General features: G+C 39.8%; 1 pseudogene; it reads left to right on the forward strand.

Moving 5' to 3' along the window:
- Positions 1 to 9,088, forward strand: part of LOC103192786 — a 35,898-nt pseudogene extending 26,810 nt beyond the window's left edge.
- The last annotated feature ends 4,680 nt before the right edge of the window (positions 9,089 to 13,768 follow it).

Genomic DNA, 13,768 nt, shown 5'->3' on the forward strand with positions numbered 1-13,768 from the left:
TTGTCTGATTCAAAATGGCCAAAACCAGTCCATTTCAGCTCACTAATGCCTAGGATATCAATCTTTATGTGTTCCATTTCATTTTTGACAACTTCTAGTTTTCCTACATTACATGTTCTAATTATTAATGAATCTTTCCATCTGTTTCTACTCATTTTGAGTCATGCCACATCAGCCAATGGAAGTCCCAAAAGCTTTATTCCATCCATATCATTAAGATTGTCTGTACTCTGAAGAGTCATCTCTTCCCCAGTCATATTTTGAGTACTTTCCAACCTGATGGGCTCATCTTCTGGCACTACATCAGACAGTGTTTCAGGTCTATTCATAAAGTTTTCCACTAATATATCAGACAGTGTTTCACTGCTATTCATAAAGTTTTCACTGGCCAATTCTTTCAGAAGTAGATGGCCTCTTCCTTCTTCTGAGTTTGTCTTAGTCTGGATGCTCTGCTGAAACCTGTCCACCATGGGTAACCCTGCTGGCATTTTGCAACACTGGTGGCATAGCCTCACAGTAACATGCAAACCACCATAGGATGACAAACAGACAGACAAGTTCATCTCCCTCAGCTTAGCAGGCAAAAATAGAGACTTTATAAGTGAGGGAAATGGCATGAGTGAAAATGTGAGTATAGCAAGAAGCAAGGACAAGATATGTTTATTAAACAGTAGGTAAACTATCTTGGCTTGAAGGGCATACAATAATTGTACTGGATTGAATATTTCCCCTAAAAAACTCATGTGTACTTGGAACATGAGTATGAACTTATTTGGAAATAGGGACTTTGCAGACATTATAAAATTCAGACAAAGTTATATGGATTAGACTGGGTCCTAATCCAGTTACTGGTGCTCTAAGAAGAGGGAAATATTGACAAGAAGACATACAGTGAAGGCAATGTCAGATGATGATGGAGATGGATATTAGAATGAGGTGTCTACAAGCCAAGGAATGCCAAGGCCTGCCAGATACCACCAGAAGCTGGGAGAGAAGCATGCAAGACATTTTTCCTCACAGTGTTCAGAAGGAACTAAACCTGCCAACACCTCTTGGGATTTTGGATTTCTGGCCTCCAGAACTGTAAGGAAATAAATTTCTGTTGTTCTAAGCTATTCAGTTTATGGTGATTTGTTATGATAGCCCTGGGAAACTAATACAGTCATGTTCTCATATTCAGGCTAAACAGTATTGGTTTGTAGACATCCAACAAGTCTTCTCTGAGCTTTCATGTCCTCAGTTAAGTATTTCTAGTCTAGTCCTGAATTGCTTTCATTGGGGGTTATGGATTGAATCGTATCCCTCCAAAATATATATTGTAAATCCTAACCTCTATACATATGGCTATAATTGCATCTGGGAATGGGTTTTCTTTGTTATGTTAATGAGACAATATCAGTTTAGGGTGTGTCTTAAATCAATCTCTTTTGAGATATAAAAGAGATTAAACAAGCAAGGAAGCAAGCAGAGATGGGGGAGGATAGAGGCCATGCCACATAAAGAACAGGAAGGAGCCAAGGAGCAAGCAAACAGAGGGAAAAAGGCCTCCTCTAGTGCAGGCACCCTGAATTGGACTTCCAGTTTCCTGAAGTGTAAGAAATAAATTTCTGTTTGCTCAAGCTACCTACTTGTGGTATTTCAGTTGCAGCAGCACTAGATAACAAGACACTGGGCGTTTCCTGCTCCCAGCCTTGTTCCTGAAACTGCCTTTCCCTAGCTCCACACCTCCCTCATCAGGCATAGCAACCAGAATGGCACATAGCCCTGCTGGTGCAGATGTCTTTTCATTTGGAACGAGAATAAGCCAGCTTCTCTGCTGTTTTCAGCAGCCTTCCTGACACCATCCAGCATTTGTTTAACTTTCTTGGCTACGCTATGAGTTCATACTTGAGTCTTACACGGAGAGGATCACTATTCCACAGAAGAAATGGAGGCACTGACCATAGCCTCAGCTCACAGCCGTTCTATAGACCGTGAGTCATGAGCATTCCGGGATGGTTCTGCACCCTGCTCTCACCATGCTTCTTCTAGCCAAGCTTCACAACATGCTATGATTGTGCATAAAGCGGCAGCGTGAGATGGTCATAGACCTTCCTGTCATGGCAAGTCCTCTGGCAAATGACTTTAAATTCCTAAAAGAACGTCGTTAACTGAAAAAGTGGTTTTGTGCTTTATATTTCTTACTTTCAGACTTTACAGAAGCAGTGTTTGTAATAAGCAAAAATTGGGAGGGGCTTTGTTAATATTTCCAGCCATTTTATAAGCCAGTAATCGGAAAATGTGCCTCTGCAAATTACCATTTGCTGGCAGTGTGCAGATGCAGGCTAAAAAGAACAGCATGGCGGGTGTCTGTAGCTGGTCTAATCTCATCTTTTAGCTTCTCCCCTGACTGGTGGCTCACTCATCAGAGAGGACTGTTCGAATACGCCACATTGACAAAGCATTTCACTCATGGAGCTAATTCAAAGCCTTCAGAGGCTCAATGGAACAGGCCCTTCAGAATGCCATTCTTTTTCTAATCTCTTCTCTTTTTTAACATGTTGATTTATTTATGCTATTCATACCCCAAAAACCAAACCAGTAAAAAATACCAATAAGAATGCCTGGTGCCTTGGTGTGAATGCATTTTGGGATTTCTGGGCCAGCAAGCCATCAATCGGGGGCAAAAAATAGAACACCTCCTCCTTGACTAAGAGACCACGTGAAGCACAACCTCCTTGACCCTGAGACAGAAGGAATAATCAGTGCCTGGCTACCATTAACAACTACCCCGAAAGGCATCACAGTAGAAGGACCTGGGTACAGTGGGAGAAAAATGTGGAACCAAACTCAAAATCATAAACAATGACCAGGCTTACTGGTCTGACAGACACTGGTGGTGCCCCGATACTGTAGCCCTTTGTCACTCTTCAAATCTGGAACTGAACTCACCCGTGGCTCAACTTTCAGTCCAGCAGTAAAACCAAACAAACCAACTGCCCTGGAATCGATTCCAACTCATAGTGACCTATAAGACAGAGTAGAACTGCCCCATAGAGTTTCCAAGGCTGTAAATGTTTACAGAAGCAGACTACCTCATCTTTTGCCCACAGAGCAGTTAGTTACCCACTGATCTTTGGATTAGCAGCTGAATGCTTTAACTACTATGCCACCAGAACTCCTTAGCCAAACAATAAATGTTCTATAAGGTGAACAGTAACACTAGATGAGTTCACACTCCTTTAAAAAGTCAGTCAAGGTCTCCAATCCTCGGAAGCGAAGAAGAGTTCAAAACAAACAAACAAATAAAACCAGCCACAGGAGATCAAAAGAGCAGCTCTTGCCCAGGGATGAAGCTCAGAAGGTAGGAAAGGATAAGAAAGTTGGACAAATGCAAACGGGAAACAGAGAGAGGAAGCGGGAAGAGTGGTGGTACGTGGTGGAGGCTACAATCAGTGTCACAAAACAAAAATGCGTATGAATTATTGAATAGAAAACTAATTTGGTCTATAAAGTTTCACTTAAATTACAATAAAAAGTTAAAACAAAAAATAACACCTTAACCTTGCCTTTCAGGACACAGACATCGGAGGAAAACTTAGATTACTAAAAATCAGACAAGGCCCTATCACTGATAGACAGATGACTCAGCCCAGGGCTGTACTGAGACAGACTCAGAGTTACCTGGCAAACACAAAAAATGGTCTGACCAAAGTCCAAACCCTCCAGTGACCACACAAAAGGATTCCCAGTGAGGAGGAGGAGTAATCAAAGCTCTGACAGCACCCAGCCCAGATGAAAAATGACTGTGGAGAATTCCCATTAAGGATATTTGAAACCACACTTCTTATCTTCCCTCCTTCCCCTTTTCTCAGCTGGGGACCTGCAGACTATCTCCTTGCTCCAATCTTATCCTGCTTGCTTGAGGCAAACTGGGCTCACACGGGTCAAATCTGGTCGAGTGGAGGGATTAGGTTACTGCTCCCAGCTGATGAGAAAACAGCAGCTTCAAAGCCTCTGAGTTTGCCAGTTCTTTCAAAAAGAACCACACCCAGCAAGTAATTCTTGAATTCACCCTACAGATGAGAGCACCTGAAAAAATGGAATGATTAAAAAAAAAAAAAAAAGCCCATATATCAAGTTCGAATAAAGATCATTGCCTGGAAGAATGACTTGCAAGATTGTGAGGAAAGAGTAACGGAAAGAAAACAGTTGAATATTTTTTCATTAATTCGTGGCCACAATACTCCCATCCTTAGAGAGCTGTCTTTTCACAGCCATGTAATGCCTGATTTCTCAAACACTAATTTCCTGTTACTATTTCTATTCCTTGTGGGATTTATTAAAGGGAAGAAGAGTATAATTTTCTAGTTATTGTGTGGCTGCCAGATAAAGCATCTAAAAATCACAATGAAAAATTTGCTTTGATTTATTACATCTTTCTGGACACAGATACTTAAAGTTTAAAATGTAATGGTTGAAAAGAGCAGGAGTGTGTCAGTTATATTCATGGAACGTCTATTAAACTCCAAAAAGATTTTAAGGAATAACTAAAGTCCCTGTGTCGTGCAAACATATCAAATATTGAAGGTTCGAGTCCAACCAGAACCTGATTTGAGCCTTAGGAAATAAAGAAAGTTACTATTTAAGTATATCTGAATTTGTGGACTAAGAGTATATTTTCCATTATATGAAGACTATAAACACAGGAAAGTTACTGGGAGAATAACACCAAATATTTGCAATTATTATTTCTAGATGTAGGGTTATGGGTAATTCTTTTTTCTCTTTTATATCTTTTATTGCTTTCCTAATTTTCTACAATAAGCATTTATCACTTTTACAATAAAAATGATCTTAAGCATGCTGATGTAAATGTTATGCTGTATTTTATAATCATATCATGTTTTAATGACATTTTTGAATTGGCATTGAGAAAAGCCTGTATTTTCTTTTCGGCTCTCATATTTCAGAATAAGAAGATTAGAAACTACCAGGTCCTGTGAACTCCATTCTTTAATGTTCTCCTAAATCTTACATATCTTCTGAATAAAAGGCTTCATTTTCCATTTCATTTTGACAAAAAAAAAAAAAAAATTAATTCCAATAATTTTCTAATTGAAAATGTTCACAAACTCTTTCTTCTGCCTGTTGGCACCAGATTCTGGCCCTATGATGGAAGTATATAATTGGTCTGTAAAATTCAGCAGAAATGATATGCAGAAAGCCTTGGAGAACTGGTTCCAAAGATTCACAGGAAATCCTGTTTTTGCCAATAAGACACAGGCAACGGGAAAAGATCTGGTAGAGAAAAATGATTAAAGGAAAGAAACAGAAAAAAAGGCCAGGTGCTTTATTTTTTACATAATCCTTTTCACCATAATAAGTGCTGTTGTTATTTGCCGTCGAGTTGGACCCGACTCATAGCGACCCCTCCTTGGGTTTCCGAGGCAGTGTCACTATGGAAGTAGATTGCCCAATCCTCCTTCTGAGGAGTGGCTGGTGTGTTTGAACCTACAGCCTTCTGGTTAGCAGTCAAGTTGCCTTAGGCACTACACTACCAGAGCTCCTACCATAATACGTAGAGTATAGTAAAACTGTTTCATAAAAAAAGAAACAAAAACAGAAGAGAAAGACTGAGATTACTCAACTTTGATAGAGGCTTGACTCCCAGGTAAAACAATGATGTGGAAACTCAAAATTTGTTTCTATCTTGAAATCTATTGTGTATATACCCTGTGTTATTAGTCCAAGAGATACCTACAGATAGCAAGATGCCTGGGATTCCAGAGGAAGAAGTCATATTTAAAGATACATTTCTCTTAGCATCTCTGTAAAGTGAGCAATACCTGAAAATATGTTAAGAGAGAGTCTTTGTGTGGTATAAAAGTTAAAGTGCCCAGCTGCTAAATGAATGATTGCAGGTTCAAGTCCCCCCAGAGAAGCCTTACAAGAAAGCCTTGACCAGGTATTTCTGAACAAACAGCTATTGAAAATCCTATGGAGCAATTATACTCTAGCAGATATGAGGTTGCCATGAGTCAGAAAAGACTCGATAACAGCTGGTACTGGCAAAATATGAAAACACAGGTGCAAAAGGCTGAATGCAAATTTGTGATAGATATTAGAATTAGACATCAATATTGCTAAATAAATCCAGGAAATATTTCTTGTTTATTGCTAGAGAGCACATGTTGGATTGTGCTTCCATGCCCTCTGAAGTTAGCCTTGGCCATGTGACTTGCACTGGCCAATGAAATATGACTGGATCTGGTCTGTGAAGCTTCTGGGTTCTGGAAAGAAGATTATGAGGCAGCACATAACTCCTGCACTTCTTTCCTCCTGGCTCGTGACTGACATCAGCTTTAGTCCCTCACAGACAACATAAACAAAGTAGCCCTGCTGACCCTTGATGGACAAATAACACGTCTTGGAAACCAAAATTTAATCTCACTCAATTTCAGATGCCCTCCATCTTTCTTGGGGTGTATCTAATTTGATGAGGTCCAGGGGCAATGTAGTGCTATGAGGTGTGGAGGTTCACTTCGTCTTCTAGTTGTTGTTTATATTTGCCGTCGAGTGAGCCCCGACTCATAGCGACCCCTCCTTGGGTTTCCGAGGCAGTATCACTACGGAAGTAGGATTGCCCAACCTTCCTTCCGAGGAGTGGCTGGTGGGTTTGAACCGCCAGCCTTCTGGTTAGCAGTTAAGTGCCTTAGGCACTATGCTACCAGAGCTCCTAGTAGTCACCCACAAATGTCTTTGCTAAGAAGTTCCTTGTTCCTGTTTACATTTTCCTTTGTCAACTTCTATACTCGTACCTACAAAACACAGTCCTGGAACCTACCAAATTCTAGCTCTTATCAACTCACAATTTCTTTTGTCCTAAATTCAGTGACTCCTTTTTTCAGGTATAGAAATATGCTTACTGTTTACCTATTGCGTCTCTGCTCCCCTCTCCCTTTCAGATGGTTATGTGCTCAGGTGCTAACCAAAAGTCTGCTGATTTGAACCTGCCCAGAGGTGCTTCAGAAGAAAAGGCCCAGTGATCCACTTCCAAAGTGTCACAGACGCTGGAAAGCCAAGGAGGGAGTGCACTTCTCCTCTCAAACACGTGGGGTCACCGTGTAGTGGAATTCACTCCATGGCAGCTGGTTTGTGTTTTTGGATACTGGGATTTCTAAAAAATGGAATGGGATTCGGAAAACTATAGTTTCCAGACTCCTTTGCTGGCTGGCTTTCTGTTAGGTCCTGCCAGCTGGGAGCAGTTAAGCAAGAAGGGAGGGAAGGAGGAAGGAAGAAGTGGCTTCCCTTCTCTTTGCTGCAGGTCCTGGCAGTGTTGCCACAAGACTGGCAATTTGTCCTACAAGTAGCTGGTCTTTCAGTACTTCTTCCAAAATCTGCCCAATCATACCTCCTTAGAAGAGCCAACTCTCAGAGGTCTGAGAGGTCCCTCTCTGTGAGGCCCCACCCCTAGGTCCTGGTAATCTCAGCTCCTTCCCCTTTGTTTCACATCCCTAGAAGCAATGAGTAGCTTCTCCCTGTTGTGTTTGTCTTGAGATTATTACCTCGGGACCTCTTCCTGTTCTTGTGACTCTCTGGCGCCTAGAGAACCCATTTCCTAAATTGAACCCACTCTGTTGAAATAGCCAGTGAGATGGAGGTTTTCTCCATGGGACCCTAACTTAGAGGAGGAATTCTTCTTCCTCTTAATTTCTATATTTTCCTCTCAGAGGACATCCCTCTATTAGTAATGTTTGCATACAAGGTGTTTGGCATGATCTTAAAGGGTCTAAGCAGTGGAAAACACAAATCCTAGAAACTCACCGATTTTTTTTTGTTTTCTACCCAGTCAACCTCTTCCCTCTGGCATTATGAACACAAAACCAGGCTATATGCTTACATGGGAGAGAACAGAGACAGGGGGAACAAGGGGGAAATGGTTACAATGGCAAAAATGCTCTCTAACCTTAGTGCTTGATAAAAATGCTGCTTGTTTTGGAAGGCAAACTATTTGTGAATCTTGGGGCAGAGAAGCCAGTGTGGGGAACCAAACAGTAGTGCATGTCTTCTTGCTGGGCCAGACACCCCCAGAGAGCAACCATCTGGACCTTTCAGATATGCTGAAATTTGAGAGTGACAAGCACCAAGATGTTATGTGAAACCACAGAGACATTTTCTTCACTTTATCTCTGAACGCAGTGATGTTACTCAGGTGGGTGAGCACTTCTTGCCCAAAGGCTGAATATGTTTTCAGAGGTGACGATGACATCTTCATGAGCGCCCATCCCATCCAGAATTATGTGAATAGCTTATCCAAGAACAAAGCCGAAGATTTGTTTACAGGTGATTTGATCCACAATGCTGGACCTCACTGGGGTAAAAAACTGAAGTACTGTATCCCAGTTCTTTACTCTGGTGTCTACCTGCCCTAGGCCAGGGGAGATGGGTTCCTTTACTCCTGCCACCTGGCTCTGAGGATGTACATATAACTGACCAGTTCCATCTCTATCCCCCTGATGATGTTTAGACTGGAATGTGCATTCAGAAACTTGGTCTTGTTCCAGAGAAACACAAAGGCTTCAGAACATTTGACATGGGAGCTCTCGTGGCATAATGCCTTAGGCATTTGACTGCTTACCAGAAGACTGGTGATTCAAACCCACCAGCCTCTCCTCAGAAGGAAGATAGGGCAATCTACTTCTTTAGAGATGCTGCCTTAGAAACCCAAATATTATTCTTATTTTTCTCTTCTATATCAAATGTTCTGATTTTGAGAGAAATCAGAACATTTGATATAGAAGAGAAAAATAAGAATATTTGTTCCTATGTAGTTCTGCTCTGATAGTAGAGTGCCTAAGGCATTTGATTGCTAATCAGAAGGCTGGCAGTTCAAACCCACCAGCCACTCCTCAGAGGGAAGGTTGGGCAATCTACTTCCATAGTGATACTACTTTGTAAACCCAAGGAGGGGTAGCTATGAGTCAGATACGACTCTACAGCAGTGGTTTGTTTTTGGTATGAAGATCTGATGTTAGTACGTAGCAGAAAACTCCAAACGATGATTGATATTTGGTCTCAGTTACAAAATGCTCATTTAAAATGCTGAAATACATATTAACTAAATTTTGCATAGGAAGACGTATCTTGGATAGTTCCCATGTTATGTTCACACAGTAGGGTAATTTCTATGCTCAACCATCCAAATTGCCATTGTTGTTGTTGTTGTTGTTATGTGCCGTCGAGTCGGCCCCGACTCATAGCGACCCCTCCTTGGGTTTCCGAGGCAGTATCACTACGGAAGTAGGATTGCCCAACCTATTTGAGGACCTCTAAATGCTTCAATATGTACTTTTCTGAAGAGGGAAAGCAGAATATAATTTCTTATGGAGGATGTGGTGGGACAATGGGTTCTGATCTTTCCTACTGATCGGTGGCCATTCCTTTCTAATTTGTCCTCCCTTTGCATCTGGAATCTTAAGTTTCTGGAAGTTAACCATTTTTAATTATTTTTGCTGTACCCTCATCATGATATTCTTACTTTCCATTTTAATGATTGATTTATCTATAATTGAGGTTTTTATAAACCAATAGTCTATAAAGTCTATAAAGTATAGTTCAGTGGCTTCTGTGAAATGGAATTAAATTTATATTTGCATGAAATTTGGATGAATTTTAAATTGTTTAGAAAAATTGACTTCTGTCAAAATTTCCTGCCACCCAAACAGTATTTTCTCATGTTAATCTAATTAAGGTCATTTTGCAAAATGAGAATCACTATGTGACACTCATGTAGTTTATTGTTACGGTCTTATGTAATGATAATTTCATTTTTGTATGTGTGTATTTGGTTTGCTGGGTGGTATCATGGTAATTAGCTAATATCAGTGTTTGACAATAATGAGTATGATTCCATAATGGCCAGCTAAAGATTGACTTGCCCCTGGCAACCATATTAGGTTTATGATATTAAAAAGTAGACCTAGAAAACCTTCGTAACTTTTGAGCTTTAAGTGGAAAGCTTGACGTTACAGATTGTTTCATGAGTGGTTTGTCAGTTTAAAACTCTAGGATTCTATTCTTGCCGTATTTTCAAACATTGCTCATACAAAATTATTATTCTGAATAGTGACTGCTTGCCTGTCTCAGTGTAGAAGTGCCTGTGTTTTTATTTATTGTTCAGATCAAGGACCAATATATTTTGTGTAATATTTTATTTATATACAATATTGTTGAGGAAATATTGAACTAGAGAATGGTATTTTAAATGTTAAGATGTAACATATGTTAAATAAAGTTAATTGTTATTATTTAATTTTAAAATTAGTGGTTTTGGGGTATGAACTACTAGAGTTGATAAATTTTGCCAAACTATTGCTTGCTTATGCATACTATCTCATAACATGCTTTCTTGAAATATTTTTATGTTTATAGAGATGAAGATTCTTATCATATGCAATATACTGGGGCTGTAAGAAGGTAGGAATAAAATCCTTGTATATTTTTAATTGTCCCATATAATGTGTAACAGTCTGTGGTCTCTTAGGACAAAAAATGTTCCAGAATTTTCCTAGTGCCAATTTTTTTTTATGCATTGGATTACAGTTTCTAAAAAGAGGCTACCACCCTGTTTCCATAAACATCTCTGTCTTCCTCTTTTTTGCTGACCCCTGCCCAAATTACAGATTCATAGGCAATGTCAATGTTGTTATTGTTTTAAGCCATTAAGTTTTTGGGAAATTTGTTACACGCCCACATTGTCCCATAAAAATCTGTTGCCATGGAGTTGATTCTGACTCATATCGACCCTCTAGGACAGAGTAGAACTGCCCCATAGGGTTTCTAAGACTGTAATCTTTATGGAAGCAGATTGCCACATCTTTCTTTCGTAGGGCTGGTAGATTCAAACCACCGACCTTTCACTTAGCAGCTGTGTGCTTTACCACATGCTACAATAATGCAAACACAATGCAATGCACCACCGTGGAGTTGGATCCGACTCATAGCAACCCCTCCTTGCGTTTCCGAGATGGTATCACTATGGAGGTAGATTTCCCAACCTTCCTTCCAAGGAGTGGCTGGTGGGTTTGAACCACCAGACTTCTAGTTAGCAGTCAACTGCCTTAGGCACTATGCCACCAGAGCTCCCACAATACTGACCCTGTATTTCGTATGTATATTTATGTAAGGAAACCCTTCCAATGTTCTGTTATGTCTTGATTTTTAAGGTTAAAAGTGAGAATCCTATTAATGTGGGTGAAATTAGACTTTAGAAATTTCTGAAAAATTTTTTAAATGCTTACTATCACAGAGAACTAAAATGTCTTCAGGTTATTTTTCTGAGGGTGCATAACTTTCTTGAGTATATTATTAAAATTCACCTTTCAAATTTTTTCTTATCCTGAATTTTCGAGCAGTTGGGTATTTTTCCCCCATTAAAGTTGATTTAAACACACAAGGTTATATAGGTTAGATAGGACTTAGTTCCACGGTTGCTTGAACCAAAAGAAACTCAAGATGGATGATTTGTGTTAACTCTATACATCCATATGTGTATTTATGAAGCTGAAAATCAAGTCTGAAATTTTATATGCCCTTAAAAGATAAAAAATCTTCAGAGAGAAGTGTGCTCCTGCCTCTATAAACACTGCACCAATAGTTTGTGCATCATCTAATAACAACAATAAATATTCCCCAGTCAAAGACAATGACAAGTTTACAATTGATTTTGACCATTATTCCACATTGACTAACTGCACAATGCAACAAAGCCAGAGTGATGATGTAGACTAATATGCAAAGACAATTTGCAGTCAGTTTGAATAGCCTATTTGACTCTCCAAATGGCTGCAGACAAAGACAGTATTTTTAGGTACTGAAAAGCTAAAATACAGCAAATAAAAGCTTAGTTGAGAAAAATAGGTTAGAATAAAGCTAGTGTAGGTAGAAATGTTATAAGTAGTCTCAAATATAGTAGCAGAAAAAAAAAAGTGGTATATGTTTTTTAAAATTTAATAGTTGTATGAGGATCCAGTGTAAGTATAAAGGAAGGTACGTTAAGAGATCTATAAACAAGAACACAAACGAAGTCCATTTCATGGAGGAACATTAATTCCCTTCCTCAAGAAGTAGGAAATAATTTCTTAAAGCAATTTAAAATGATAATATACTAGAGTGGTTCTTTCTAGTTCACTGAAGTCCTCTTGAGGAAGTCAGTCTGAGAACTGGGGAATTCCATCAAGGGTCAAAGGCTTCTTCACCCACTACTGGAATTATGTTCAGTCTGAGGTCACTACTGATCAGCAAGATTCTTGGGTTTGGCAAGATCCATCTGAACACGGGCTTTGGAAGTGTGATCTGGTTAATGTGTTTTGGGCTCAGATCATGGTGGGTTGGATTTAATGTGATTGGAAGGCCTGGAAGGGAGCCAGTTCCCACAGAATTCTCAGACCAGACCAATCCCAGACCCTTAGGTCATCTGGAATTGCTCCAGGTTCCAGAGGTAGAAATAAAGGCCCTGAATGAGTCCAACCTACCTGCATTAGGAGGTTTGGGGCAATTTTATTAAATGTTAGCCATCTTAAACAGAACTATAAGACTGTTTTTAAAATCAGAACCTAGAGTTTTTTGAGCTAAAGAATGGTAAAATATACCCTTGGGAATAAAGTGAGAAAGGAGTAATTTATTTATTTGTTTCTCTTTCACTCACTTATGCTAGAAAGTGCAGATTGTAAGTGCACAGGTCAGTGATTTTTTTATATATGCAAATCACATTAAATCAACATCCATATTGTTGTTGTTGTTGTTATTTGCCATCGAGTAGACCCTGACTCATAGCGACCCCTCCTTGGGTTTCCGAGGCAGTATCACTACGGAAGTAGGATTGCCCAACCTTCCTTCCGAGGAGTGGCTGGTGGGTTTGAACCGCCAGCCTTCTGGTTAGCAGTCAAGTGCCTTAGGCACTATGCTACCAGAGCTCCTAAACATCCAGATTAAGATAAGGAAAATATTCTTCCCCTCCTGGAAGTCCCTTGTGCCTCTTTCCCATGAATACCCCAAAGGAAATCACTATACTGACCTTCATCACCATGGATGAGTTTGACTTGTTCTTTGAACCCAAAAGGATATTTGAAATGTTTAATACAAATATTAATAGTTACTCATCTTTCAGAAATATCATAGATAATATATTCCTCTTTTCCCCTCATTCATTTACTCAAAAACTGTATTTAGCACCAACTTTGTCAGTCAGGCATTAACAATGCAATATCGAATAACAAAAAATCTGTGTCTGACCTTTGGAAAAATTAAAGTATGATATGATAGAATATACACAAGAAAACAGGTAATTGTAGTACAATGTGATAAAATCAAACCAAACTCACTCCCATCGAGTTGATGCTGACTCATAGTGATTCCCTTTGGGTTTCTGAGGTGGTAAATCTTTACAGAGGCAGATTACCCAGTCTTCCTTCTGTGGAGTGGCTAGTGGGTTTGAACCACTGGCCTTCTGGTTAGCAGTCAAATACCATAGGCACTATGCCACCAGAGCTGCAAAATGAGAAAATTCTAGATCTCAAGAAGAAAGGGTATCTCATGTGGATTTGGAGGTTGCTAAAACGACAAAGAGGCCACATATTCTGACCTCCTCTAACCCCACAAGGGGAAGGCAGGATTACCAGCAGTAACCCAACGCCTATTACTGCAAGGCCAGACATGCTGCCTCCCTCCAGCCCTTTCACCAACCGTTCCTCCCAAGGCACCCACCACCTCTCTCCTGGGTTCGATA

Source organism: Orycteropus afer, unplaced genomic scaffold (genome assembly GCF_000298275.1).
Source record: "Orycteropus afer afer isolate SDZICR_OR568_19922 unplaced genomic scaffold, OryAfe1.0 scaffold00002, whole genome shotgun sequence".
Taxonomy (NCBI): Eukaryota; Metazoa; Chordata; class Mammalia; order Tubulidentata; family Orycteropodidae; genus Orycteropus; species Orycteropus afer.